The sequence below is a fragment of the Lissotriton vulgaris genome, chromosome 10 (genome assembly GCF_964263255.1).
Source record: "Lissotriton vulgaris chromosome 10, aLisVul1.2, whole genome shotgun sequence".
In the NCBI taxonomy this organism is placed as follows: domain Eukaryota; kingdom Metazoa; phylum Chordata; class Amphibia; order Caudata; family Salamandridae; genus Lissotriton; species Lissotriton vulgaris.
This window is the reverse complement of record NC_141698.1, coordinates 1,131,344,063-1,131,359,365: the sequence shown is the minus strand read 5'-3', so window position 1 is coordinate 1,131,359,365 and position 15,303 is coordinate 1,131,344,063.

Genomic DNA, 15,303 nt, shown 5'->3' with positions numbered 1-15,303 from the left:
TAGGGTGACAGTTGCGCGTTATAAATAATAAATACAATACAATACAATACAATATATATATATATAAGCGGCGTAAGCGCACCCGGAAGCACTCGAGCGAATACGATTGCGCAACGTAGGCGTCCGACGCGCTTACGCGTAGCGTAAGCGCGTCGGGTCATGTGACCTGAAAATAACGCTTTTCATTGGTTAATAACAGTTTTGGTTTCATAATGATGAAGCCCCTGGTCATGTGACCTAAAAATAACACTTTTCATTGGTTCAATACATTTTTTTTTTCAAAAGGATGAAAGACCCCACCTTTTTTCCTTATTCTGACTTTGTCCTTTGACTTAGGAAGACCTGTTTGTAGCTCTCTCTACCTTTTTGCTCAATATAATGGCCTCAGTAGTAGCAGCAGCTGGTGCATCTGCACCACCACCACCACCACAACCACCAAGAGGACCACCTCAAGATATCATTGGTGGCCAACAAGAAGAGGAAGAGGAGGAGGAGGAGGGGAGTTCAAGATGGCTGGAAGAACACAATACCCCATACCAGCCAAGACCACACATTATTTGGGAGTTTTTTTCTATCCCAGACGGGAAGAAAAAAGTAAATGCAGCCAAGGTGAGTTACAAAATCTGTGGCATGGAACTTTCCAGGGGAAACCCAAATAAAAAATATTCATTTGGGAACAACACGATGATACGCCACATGCAGCGCAAGCATCCAATAAATTATTCTGCTGAAGAGATGAGGGAACTGGCCAGTAACCCTCCCCAATCCACAAGGACCACCTCAAAAAGGAAGCAACCCACTCCGTCGGCAGCAGAGGAAAGTGAGACAATGCCTTGCATTCAGCCACGATTTGCAGATTTCAGAATTATCTGTAAATATTGTGGGAAGACCATCTCCTACGGAGAACAGGGCGTAAATCTCATTGTCCTTGCTGGGGACAACCATAAATGCCACAATCAACCCTAATTTTTTCTTTTCCTTTTTTTTTGCTCCAGTTGAGCCATTTTCAATTCCCTGTTTTTTCGCTTCTTCCCATGAAAAATACAAAAAAAATATAAAACTGTTCAGAAAACCCCAAAAAAGTACAAAATGATAAAAAAACAATAAAAAAATATATAAAACAACAAAAAGGAGAAAAAAACAGTTCTTTTTAGAACTACCTCCAATTTCTAAAAAAAGGCTACATTTTTGAAAAACTCTATCATTCATTTTTCCCCATGGGACGCTCCCCGGTTCACGTACCGGGCGCTCCCCCCGCACAAATCAAATTATAGCCCCCACATCAAACCTAGGGGGTCAGGAGGGGTCTACTCTGCCCCCTTATGGTCTTTTCCCCCTTTGTTTTTGCCACCTCTTGTGTCTCGATTTTACCGAGACACAAGATGGCGGCCGCTCCGGACTGTTTTGAATGTTTACAGACACCCGAGAGCCAATCAGCTTTCCGTGCGCACCTCACGTGACGTGCCCGGTGCGCTCCCCGGTGCGCGTACCGGGGCGCTGCCATAGATATATATATTTTTTTGAACCTAAATTACTCAACATCCACTGGAGCAAATATCTTGAGACATAGCAAAGGCACATCGGGCTACCAGTCCGTACAATTTTGCAAAGTTTGGTGGAAATCCATTCAGCCGTTCGGGCTAAAAGTGAAATCGACCGCCCTATGGAAATTAACATGGGGAAAACGCGTTTCGGGACCCCCCTTTTATCTTGGCCCCCGCTTGACAATTCCCCCCCCAAACTTTCAGGGAAGGAGCGGAGCGACGTGAGGCCATTTTGAGGAAATTTTCAGGCAGATTCGTCAACCGGCGCCAAAGTTATTCCAAATAGAATTTTGAGATTTAACATTGAAAAAAATCCCAACTATAACTACCTACTGGCGACCGCCAGTAGGTAATATATATGTATATATATATATATATATATATTTGCCCTGAATGCACGAATGTGAACAGTCCTGGTTGCAAAACAGGGTATATACATAGATTGACAGTCTGTTCTCTGTAAATAGCTGCATTTAGAATTGCATAGTCATTTGTCAGTTACCATGGTTACCATCTGATCACGTGGGTGTTACTAAAAGAGGTATTGGAATTGTAGTGTGTATGTGAGCAATGCCAGACTTGGTCAAAACACGTTATGGTGGACAGGTTGCAATAAAAAAATGTGCATAAATAACTTGGAGTGTGTGCCTGTATTGGATTCGGAGTCAACTTAACTGGACCTATGCAGTTATAAATATATATATATATATATACACACACACAAACAAACACACATATATATATATATATATAGATGCACTGAAATCAAATATGACCATTTCTGATTATAACAATGTATTATGCTGGTAGCAAGAAATCAGAGTGGGCAAGGATAAAATGCATTAATGCAGAAATATGATTACCGTTTTGAATGACTTTGCACATTTTTTGATATTTATATCGATAGTTATTTGAGTGTAATGATATGTATATTTTAAATTATTTATACATATTTATTTATTTTAATAAATAATGTATTCATTTATTGAATACACACCAATATAAATGCAAGTTTCTATGTACATTTTAAAATAATATAATATATACTGATTACTTTTACTCGCAAAATGTGTTAAAAACGAGAGAAATGTACAAATATCAGCCTTTGTATGTGAAAGAGCTTACACAAAAAACGAAAGTGTTTCTTTGCTGTTTACTATTACGTGGGTGTTTTGTTCACTAAGCATATACAAAAACATGGCGTACTGCAGTCTCTTTATGTGATCAAGGGCACTGGATGCCCGGCACGCATCGTGGAGATTGAAGAGTGAAAAATAAATAACATTGCCATTCAAATCGTCCTGGTGGTCTGTTTACTTGAAGTCCGCCGAAAGGAACTACTGGAAGCTGTGTTGAATGCATATATAAATATAAATATAAATATAAAGGCCTCTGTGTAGGCCGAAACGTCATGCTGTGTGCCGCTTCCTCGAGGGTACAATAAAAGCTGAAAATTGCTCACTGCACCTGAGGTCTCCGTCTTCTTTCCTGCGCAGCGGTTCCTTCATTGAGCTCCGGGCGAGAGGTTGCTGAGGATTGTTCTATATATATATATATATATATATATATATATATATATATATATATATATATATATATATATATATTACCTACTGGCGGTCGCCAGTAGGTAGTTATAGTTAGGATAATTTTCAATGTTAAATCTCAACATTCTATTTTGAATAACTTTGGCGCCGGTTGACGAATCTGCCTGAAATTTTCAGGAAAATGGTCTCATGGCGGTCCGGTCTTTCCCTGAAAGTTTGGGGGGGATTCGTCAAGCGGGGGCCGAGATAAAAGGGGGGTCCCAAAACGCGTTTTCCCCATGTTAATTTCCATAGGGCGGTCGATTTCACTTTTAGCTCGAACGGCTGAATGGATTTCCACCAAACTTGGCAAAATTGTAGGGACTGGTAGCCCGATGTGCCTTTGCTATGTCTCAAGATATGTGCTCCAGTGGATTTTGAGTAATTTAGGTTCAAAAAAATATATATATCTATAGCCGCGCTCCGGTGCGCGCACCGGAGAGCGCTCGAGGCGCGACACGCGACTTGCGCGCAGGAAGCTGATTGGATCTCAGTTGTCTGTAAACATTCTAAACAGTCTGGAGCGGCCGCCATCTTGTGTCTCGGTAAAATCGAGACACAAGAGGTGGCTAAAAGAAAGGGGGAAATGACAATAAGGGGGAAGAGTACACCCCCTCTGACCCCCTAGTTTTGATGTGGGGGCCATTAAAGGGCCCCGCGGGGCCTCAAAAAAAAATTATTTTTTTTCGATTTCCGCGGGGGGCGCACCCGGTACGCGTACCGGGGAGCTTACTGAGGAGCGTACTAAGGAGAAAAAAAATGACAGATTTTTTTCACAAAAAAATGCATTTTTTTATAAATTAGAGGTAGTTCTGAAAAGAACTTTTTTTTTTCTTCTTTTTGTTGTTTTATATTTTTTTGTGTTTTTTGAACTTTTTGAACTTTTTTTGGCTTTTTAAAACAATTTTATAATTTTTTTGGATTTTTGTCAAGGGAAAAACAAAAAACAGGAATTCAAAAACGGCTCAACAGGAGCAAAAAAATGTGAAAATTTAGGGACTGTCAGGGCAGCGGTGTTGCTGTTTCTTTAGGGCAATAAGTTCAACACTCTGCTCCCCATAGCAGAGCAGTTCGTTACACTCCGTGCACAGAAATTTGATGCCTGCAAACTCTGGCTGTATGTTAGGGACCATTCTTCTACGGGATGGTCCCGAAGGTGTTGCTCCACCAGTGGAGGTGCTGCCGCCATCTGTGGGTAATTTCCGTGCCAGGTCTCTGACACTCTCCCTCGCAAAGTTGTTTGGGTGTCTTCTTTTGACATGCCTGATTAAATTGGCATTACCAAAACTATATTTTTTCAGAGGATTGCCTCTGGATAAAGTACTCCCACATATTTTGCAGGTTACTTTTGGAGCGTTGACTTTTTTTTCACCTTCAGGGATGTTATAAAATTTCCAGATGAAATGGATTTTTTTCTTCTCCGTAGGAGGGTCCTCATCTACAAATGCATCTGAATCACTGCTGGATGACTCTCTTGCAGCCATTGCTGTAGATCAGGAAAGTAGGAGATGAAGATAGTACACAGAACAGCTCTTGCTCTCTCCAAGTACAAAGCAATAGTGAAGGAAATGGGTGGGGATTTCATTCTTTGTAAAAAAAACTGTTAGCAACCAATGAAAAGTGTTATTTTAGGGTCACATGACCCGACGCGCTTACGCTGCGCGCTTCGGAGCACTTCCGGTGCGTTTACGCGGCGCGAGCGGAGGCGCTTCCGGGGCGCAAACGTGGCGCGATCGTAGGCGCTTCCGGGTGCGTTTACGCGGCGCGATTTGAGGCGCTTCCGGGGCGCACATATGACGCGACCGTAGGCGCTTCTGCGTGCGTTTACGAGGCGCGAGCGTAGGCGCTTCCGAGGGCACTTACGTTGCGCGCCGAAGTGATGTCATCAAACTTTTACAGAAATGCATAATCATTTTCCTTATTAAAAAAAACTGATTTTATTTGTATAGTACGAAAAGTTTTGCATTATTATTATCTTTTCATTCATATTTTTTTTCACGAGCGACAATAGCGCTCCGGGTGCGCTTTCTGCTAAGCTCACCGGAAAGCTTACGGGAGCGCTTAGCTGAAAGCTTCTCGGAGCGCGCACCAAGAGCGCAAAAAAAAAAAATATATAAAAAAAAGAATACTTACAAAAAAACAGCAAATTGTAAAAAAAAAAAGGATACAAACTCGATATAGAAAGGAATTAGCATTTAAAAAACCTATGAAATTCACTGAAAAAACCATAGGTTTCACACCAGTTATAGTTAGGAATTAGCATTTAAAAAACCTATTAAATTCACTGAAAAAACCATAGGTTTGACCCCAGTTATAGTTAGCTGGAAATTTTACTGATATAAAACCATTGAAATTCACACGTTATAGTTAGTCGGACTCACTATAACTTGCGCGTGCAATGCACTGCTGATGACATCACATATTACATCACTCATGACATGGTCAGTGACATCACTCATGACATCACTGATGACACCATCCAGTGAATATGTGCCTTTCTGAAAAAGTAAATATTAGTGAGTAATGTTTAAATATTTAAATATATATATTAGTGTTTTACTTTGTGTATAAGTGGCTACATGTGTTGGTAAGTAGCTACATGCGTATGTATATGGGTTATTAGATGTTTCTCTTAGTATCAGTATGAGTGTCTATATGGTTTGGTGGGGGTATTACTTAGCACATAGATGCATGAGTGACTGACTCTCTGTTTCTATGTGTTTTGAAGACAGCATATGTACAGGACTGTATGGGTGGATGAGTGTCTATATGTGTTTGTTAGTGAGTGAATGACTGTCTCACTAGTGTCTTTATCAGTAACTACATATGTTTTAATCTAGTATATATGAATATTGATGTATATAAGTGAGTATATGTGAGAGTAAGAGATTGTAAGAGTTCCTGTTTAAATAAGTATGTGTTTCTATAAGTGATTGTTTAAGAGAATAAATATGTGTAATTTTAAATAGAAGTAAGGTGGAAGTGTGTGTATAACTCTATATTCAAATAAATGGATGTCCAATAGTTTATTTGCACGTGTGAATATGTGTGTGAGTAACTTTTGGATGAATGTCGGTGTGTAACAGGATGTATAGGTGTATCACTTCATATGATGAGTGAGTATATGTATGAGTGACTATATAAAACTATTGGTGAATGAGTGGATGTGTATATAGATAGTGGAATTACTGAATTGCTTGTTGTAACTGATATAGGTATCTCCATTTTTTTAAAAATTTCAGTTTCTATTTTTGAATATGTGTCTCAAGGGTTACATTATAGTGAAAGGAGGTCTGTCACTATGTCACAAGGATGGTGTCATGAGTGATGTCACTGACCATGTCATGAGTGATGTAATATGTGATGTCATCAGCAGTGCATTGCACGCGCAAGTTATAGTGAGTCCGACTAACTATAACGTGTGAATTTCAATGGTTTTATATCAGTAAAATTTCCAGCTAACTATAACTGGGGTCAAACCTATGGTTTTTTCAGTGAATATATATATATATATATATATATATATATGTTACCTACTGACGGTTGCCAGTAGGTAGTTATAGTTAGGACCTAGTTTTTTTACTTTGCTATCTCTTTGCCACCATTCGACGAATCTTCATGAAGTTGCCCCAAAAATGTGTTCTGGTGAATCTTGTTGCATATAAAAAGTTTTGGACTGATTCGTGAAGTGGGGGCTGAGAAAAATGGGGTTGAAAAACAAGTGCGTTTGCAATGTTAATTCTCATAGGAACCTATAAATAGGACTACAGCCTGAACCACTGAAAGGATTTACACCAAATGTGGCAGAAAGGTAGGTGTTTTTACGCAGATTGTGCCTTTTGTTATTTGGTGCAAATCCTTTCAGTAGTGCTTGAGAAATTTAAGTTGAAAATTATAGAGATATCTCTGGGCGTGGATATTTTGCTAGGCTTTCGCAATTAATTGCGAATGCGTGGGCCACTAGGAATGCTCTGTTTAACTGGGCGCAACTTAAAGAGAAAGTGTTGGTGGCCATTTTATCAATTTGGAACGGTTCCTGGGGCTGAACATTCCTGTGAATGCTAACAGAAGGGGTCAGGGTGGGAGTACTCGGACCCCATGTTTGAGACATGAGGGTGGTAGTAACACAAATTATGTGTACAATTTTTTTTTTAAATGCGTGATATTTGAGATGATGCCGCAAATGTCTATGTGGCCCCTGTGTACCGTCGCGGGGGTAGTCGCGAATATCGAAGTGACATCGCGAATATTGGTGAAAATATAAAACAAAAAGTATATTTATTTATATGCACACACTCACTGATCACAGTCACGGAGTCATGTACATTCTCACATATCCACTCAGACACTCTTACATTCACTCACATACCTACTCATGTACCCACTCAGAGACTGACTCATAGACCCATTTGCATACTCACATAAGCACTCAGAGGCTCATGCACCCACTCAGATACATACTTGGAGACTTATGCACCCACCGATAGACTTAGTAAGACACTGATGTGCCTACTCATATACCAACTCAAAGACTTATACATCCAGTGAGAGACTAACTCAGAGACTCTGTGCCCACTTACATACCCACTCAGACTCATGCCCCACTAGTATATCCATACAGAGCCTTATGAACTTACGCGTATAACCACTTAGACAGTGATGCACCCACTCACATACTCACTCAGACACTCATGCACCCAGTTACAGACACTCTCAGAGACTATTACAGTCACTCACAGACCCACTCATTACTCATGCTCCTATTCACCCACCCACTAACAGACTTATGCACCCACTGACAGACTCAAAGACTCATACGCCCACTCACAGACCTATTCAGGCACTCATGCACCTACCCAAACATTTGCTCACACACTCACGGAGGCACTCGCAAACCCACCAAGACACTCTCATACTCACTCCCAGACCCGTTCAGACACTCATGTGCCCAATCAGACACTCTTGCACACAGACAGACACCCACTCTGACATTCACGCAGACAATCACAGACCCACTCAGACACTCATGCCCCCACTCACACAAGCTCTCCCAGACTCACGTAGGCACTCACACACATACTCCCACATCCATTGAGACACTTACACACTTACTCACATACCCACTGAGACACTCATGCACTCACCAACACGCTCTTTTCCAATGGTTACAAGTTACAGTTAGGAAATAAAATTAGAAAAAACCCTTATTCATTTTTTAAAAGCCTTAGAAATTCACTGAGAAAACTAAAGGTTACAAAGACATTATAGTTAGGAAACTGAATTGAAAAAACCTTAGAAAGTCACTGAAAAAAAAATAGGTTACAGGAACATAGGCTGACATTTCACTGGTACAAAACCAGAGGAATTCAGCAGTTATTGTTACCTGAGCTAACTATAACTCGGGCCTCCGCAATTCACTGTTTATGACCTCATATATTATATACCTCATGACATGGTCAGTAACATCACTGCTGACATCCCAAATTAGCACATTTAGAGTGTAACTGGTGTTGCAGGATGAGAAGCACTCCACATAAATTTGGGACCTACACAGAGTCATTTACTTGTAACACTGTGCCTGAAAGGGTATTGTTTGATATATATAGATATAAAAACAGACTATTTTTAGATTGGCATAGAACTATCGCCGTATGCAAATATAGACACCACAATATTGAAGACCATAATGGTCCATAATACAGCTAAACACACACACACACAAACACACACACATATATATATATATATATATATATATATATATATATATATATATATATATATATATATATTCACTGAAAAAAAGATTGGTTATAGACCATATATAGTTAGGGATTAGCCTTTTCAAAACCTTATTTTACTCACACAAAACCATTGAAATTTCATATATAGTTAGTTCCACTAACTATATATCGCGCACCCGCAATCCACTGCTGATGATGTCACATATTACATCATTCATGACATGGCTAGTGACATCACTGATGACATCACTGATGACATCTCAAATGACATCACTGATGACATCTCAAATGACATCACTGATAAAATCACTGATAACATCTCATTTGACATGACTGATCACATAACTGATGATATCACTGATGACAACATCCAGTGACTGTATGTTTCTGTAAAGTTAAAATATGTCTTACATATTGAAGAATGAGTGGATGTATAAGTGTCTGGATGAAGGATTTAGTAGGTGCATGACTGACTGTATGAGTGAGTGATTAAATGTGTCTCACTGAGTGCATGGGTTAGTGACTAAACTGTTTTAATTTGTGCATCATTATATCTGTTGTTCTACAAACTGCTGCATATGTTGATCAGTAGCTATATGAGTAACTGTATGGGTTATTCATTGGTTGTCCAAGTATTTGTGTGGGAAACTGAGTGTGTGTGTATGGGTGGCTGGGAGGTGTGTGACTCTGTACATAGATGTGTGAGTAGTTGATTCACTATATGTATGGGTTCAAAAGTGCATGTGGAAACAGCTGTATGGGCGGTTGACTGTGCATGAGTGTATTAGTGAGTGAATGGATATCTCAGTGCTACATGTCAAAGTAAGTACATATGTAAAACACAGTACATGTGAGAGTTGACATATATAAATAACTGTGCATAAGAGCCAGTGAATGTGTGAGTGGCTGTATGGATCATTGTGAACATGTATCAGGGATTGTATAAGAGAGTAAAGTAAATATGTGTTAGTATATGTTTGAATAAGTAAGGTGTGTATAACTGTATAGTTGAGAAAATGGAGGTGTGATTGATTTTTTGCATAACTGACTAGGTGTGTGAGTAACTCCATGGATGAGTGACAGTCTGTGACTGTCTGTTTACACTGATTGTATCTAAGGTTATATTAGACTCTGAAGAGGTTCATGGTATTATCACATGAATGATATCATCAGTGATGTGATCAGTCATGTCAAATGAGATGTTATCAGTGATTTTATCAGTGATGTCATTTGAGATGTCATCAGTGATGTCATTTGAGATGTCATCAGTGATGTCATTTGAGATGTCATCAGTGATGTCATCAGTGATGTCACTAACCATGTCATGAATGATGTAATATGTGACATCATCAGCAGTGGATTGCGGGTGCGCGATATATAGTTAGTGGAACTAACTATATATGAAATTTCAATGGTTTTGTGTGAGTAAAATAAGGTTTTGAAAAGGCTAATCCCTAACTATATATGGTCTATAACCAATGGTTTTTTCAGTGAATTTTCAAGGTTTTGTAAATGCAAATTCCTAACTATATATGGCCTATAACCTATGGTTTTTTCAGTGAATTTCATTGGTTTTTTAATAGCAAATATCAAAAGCTGTAAAATGTCAAGTACGTGATAGGTAAAAACTTTTTCGTGTTTATGCACGCTGATGTGCTTTGAACGCTGCCCCCCTCCCCTCTTTTCTCTTAGTAGTACTCTCTCTTTACAGATAGTGAAGAGTAGTTAACGCAGGCCTTTACCCCCGTTGTAATCCGTCGTGCCTGCTTGTCTCTCCATTTGATTGATTGTTATCCAAGCATTTACTGTTTTACAATTGATTCTCTTTGGTTCATTCTCTATTTACAAACAAGCACAAAGTCGCAATACTCTGTTTAGTCTTTGCAGATAGTGAAAAATCGTGTAAAAAAATAAAATTAATCGAGCAAAATCAGTAGGCCACTAATTGGATCTCTTTTTGACCTCGCTAAAATAGAAATATTAGGAACAACCCTTCATGAGAAATACGAAAATAATGAGATGAACTGAGCTCCACACCATGAGGGCTGCAAGACAGCTCGGCTCCATCACCCACCCCGCCCAAAATAACGACAAGCCCTATGCAAATATTAAAAATATAGACAACACACCAGCAAAGAAACAGGGTAAAACATTTTATTAAATAACTATTTACATAACTATTTTATACTTTTTATTGCCCGATCCGGCTAGCTCAATCGATCGAGCATGAAACTCATGCACTCTGATAGCAAGCGTTGCTACTGATGCTATGCAGACCAAAACTGGTTTTCAGTTTGTACATTTTTCTAGATTTTTCCATCCAAGGTTGGTTGAGTTTGTAGAACGATGGCTTCAGATTTTCAACATACGGTGTGGTGGCGTGGACTGGGAGGGGGCGCTTCGCTCCTGCCCCCTCCCCAAGTAAGATTTTCATACGTGAAAGTACGTTAATGGTTTTGGTCCCTGAGTTGCTTCAATGTCACTGCCATTCTCAAATGGCATAAGTTCTGGATGTTGGATGCCATAGTTCAGAGTTCTGAGCAGCGCTTGTAACACTGTCTGAAGCGTATTTCCACCTACTGCAGCTTCACTATTCTCAAAGTAAGTGAGTGTCGTTTGTGGACCTGACTGCATTTGAAAACAATGTGATATGGTACCTCCCTAAACCGCTTGACGGAGGCCCCCGAGGGGCGGTGTGATGGCACGGACTCGGAGAAGACGCTTGGCTCCGACCCCCTCCCCAAGTCTTATAGCACCGGTTTAGCCTGAGATCGCCCCCGACATAGGCGGCCGGCTCCCGGGGTCCGGCAGAACTTTTTGTCTTTTGATGACTCTTCTATTCTGGACCTTGTCCCACAATCCGTTTGACCTGAAGACACGCTGTAGTGGGGCGCCCCTTTACCGTTTTAGTTGCCATTCCGCCCGCTTTTGCTACACTGTGCCTCTTCCGCCATTCAGTTGTTTACCGCCCGCTCTTGCGACTACAGCGTCTCGCTCACCATGTAGTTGATTTGCTCCCGCTCTTGCGATGCAACGATAGGCGACTGCCACAGGACTCTCAAAATGGCGGCCGGCTCTTCAGATTTGGGCGTGGTCCACTAAAATGGCCCTGGGACACCTTGGAACTCGGACGCTTCCCTGATAGGGCTTGGGTCCCATTCTCGAAAGCGTCATCCTCAGCCGTGAAGATTCTACAAAAGTCTTGGGGGCCCCCGACTCCCGCAGGCTTCTGGTGGGGAGTGGCTGCCATGTCTGCTCGTGGAATGGCCACGACGGAGCTACGAGATGGTAGTTCTCTCATGCTGACGCCAGCTTTAGTCTGAAACATCCAGAAACACTGTAGACTACCAATTCGATCAGTTCCGGTAGCGCCCCAACATGACCAGGTAGAGAAGAACTTGCCCTCCCCTCTTTGACTGATGGTTCTTGTTGCCTGTCCCCTCTGTTGTCATTTTACAGAACTTTTTGGACTGCTGAAAGGGGTTGTGTTCCGAACGCTGGTTGGTGGAGACATTTTGACTATATTCTTGACCTACGTTGTCGCGTAATGCGTTATATGACATGCCGCGTTAGCGCACCCGGAAGTGATCCGGGGCGCGGCGCGCAGCGCGTAACGTAAGCATAACAGGTCATGTGACTTGTTAATAAAACTTTTTATTGGTTCATTTTACTTTTGTTATTTTAATGATGAAAAGCTTGGTCATATGACCTAAAAAATACGCTTTTTATTGATTTCGAACTTTTTTTTTTATAACATATATGTTATAATATTCCAGTCTAATGTACTTTCCCGGAAAAATTTCAACTGTCCTGCAAGTAAAATATATTCCTTTTTCGAGAAAAAGGGCGTTTCTTTGTTCCATGACGGAGCCGTTGAGTAAAAGAGACTCGGCCTGCTGTCTTAGTCGCCGATACGCCTGATTATCAGATTCTTATCGATCACTTTATGTTGCAGGAGTGGAAAACACAACTGCCCTTGACCATTTATCTTTACTGCGTTCCTACATATTATACCTTTTATCCGTCATGTAATTGGACTGCTTTATTTCACTTGCCTTTTACTGATTCGAAAACAGTGACTAAAAGTAAAAACTTTACCAATGTAAATACTACTACCATGTTTTGTTTTAAAAACCTTTATTGTGAAAATGTCAGTATACAAATACGGGCCTATAACCACGTGGGCCGGCCACGGAGCAAACTGAAATCGTATGTGATGAGGAGATATTTACATTATAGAGGAACGTAACGAACGAGCCATTAGGTTGCAAGAACTAAGGTGTCTAACAGTTGCGGAATCGGTGGACGTACATTTTGTAATTAAAATACGACAGGGCCACTTACAAAAAAGTTATCTAGATATACATTTGCGTGCAAGTACCATGGGTGACGTTAATTCGAACTTTCAATAGTACAGTAATCAATAACACATCAGAACTTAATATCAATAGGGATGTCGAAATATTCAATCAATTCTCGTCCCCGCCCGCCATGAGCATCAAAACTGCATTCATATCTCGTGATATCAAGGTTGTTCAACCAGTACACAACAAGGAGTTACGAGTCCCATTTATACCGGCGCCATTTTGGGCGAGGCCGGGCAGGTCCAAGATATAGTCAAAATGTCTCCACCAACCATCGGCCAGACCAGAACCCCTTTCGGCCCTTTATGCTACAAGATGGTGTCTTCCATTCAGAAAATATTGTTGGCAGCATTTTGAAAGGAAAGATAAACAGCCGTTCTCCTAGTGAGTCTCACATTGTTACATTTAGGAAGAATGTTGAAGAGTAATATGTGGAAAATCTGAAGCCATTTTTCTACAAACTCTCAATCAGCCTTGGATGGAAAAAAAAATCCTGAAGAATGTACAAACTGAAAACCAATTTTTGTCTGTATAGCATCAACAGCAACGCTTGAGTCAGCTTTGTGTCAAGCCGCCATTTTCATTCAATCAATAGCGTCCCCCTGCACACATTCAGGGACCTGGTCGTGTCTTCAGGTGAAACGGATTGTGGGACAAGAAGCAGAAAGGAAAAGGAAAAAAGTTCCGCCGGACCTCGGGAGCCGGCCGCCTATGTCATGGGCGATCTTTGGCCACACCAGGGCAATAGTGAAGCTGCAGCAGGTGCAAATAAGCTTCAGACAGTCTTACAAGCACTGCTCAGAACTCTCAACGATGGCACTCAACATCCAGGACTTGCCATCCGGATCTTGGCGCCTTGTGCTGGTTCCGACCTATTCACACATCGGTCCACTACTGACATCACCTCATAAGCCAACGGGGCACCCCACGCCGACTTTCGGCGCAGCATTGTAGGATGGCCACACCAGTGCGGCAACTTGCTGAACACAACCTCGGTGCCATCCGGATCTCGGCGCGTTCGAGTCACTGTACCGCAAGAGTGACCGGAACTCAGCTGAACACGCCGTCTTTCGGCGCAGCATTGTAGGATGGCCACATCAGTGCGGCAATTTGCTGGACACCACCTCGGGCAATAGTGAAGCTGCAGCAGGTGCAAATAAGCTTCAGATAGTCTTACAAGCACTGCTCAGAACTCTCAACTATGGCACTCAACATCCAGGACTTGCCATTCGGATCTTGGCGCCTTGTGCTGGTTCCGACCTATTCACACATCGGTCCACTACTGACATCACCTCATAAGCCAACGGGGCACCCCACGCCGACTTTCGGCGCAGCATTGTAGGATGGCCACACCAGTGCGGCAACTTGCTGGACACAACCTCGGTGCCATCCGGATCTCGGCGCGTTTGAGTCACTGTACCGCAAGAGTGACCGGAACTCAGCTGGACACGCCGTCTTTCGGCGCAGCATTGTAGGATGGCCACACCAGTACGGCAATTTGCTGGACACCACCTCGGTGCCATCCGGATCTCGGCGCGTTGTGCTGCCTTCGGCCTATTCGCACATCGGTCCACTACTGACGCCGCCTCACGTGCCAACGGATTTTCTACGCTTTTTGTAGCCCTATGCCGCATAACAGGTCATGTGACTTGTTTATAAAACTTTTCATTGGTTCATTTTACTTTTGGTTTCCTAAAGATGGAAGGCTTGGTCATATGACCTAAAAATAACACTTTTCATTGGTTTAGAACATTTTTTTTTCCCAAACGATGAAAGCCCCACCTTGTTTCTGGATGATTCAGACTGAAGCTGGCGTCAGCATGAGAGCACCACCATCTCGTGGCTCCGTCGTGGTCATTCCGCGAGCAATCATGGCAGCCGCTCCCCACCGGAAGCCTGCAGGAGTCGAGGGCCCCCAAGACTTTTGTAGAATCTTCACGGCTGAGGGGACGCTTTCGAGAATGGAGCCCAAGCCCTAGCAGGCAAGCGTCCGAGTTCCAAGGTGTCCCAGGGCCATTTTAGTGGACCAGGCCCAAAACCGAAGAGCCGGCCGCCATTTTAAGAG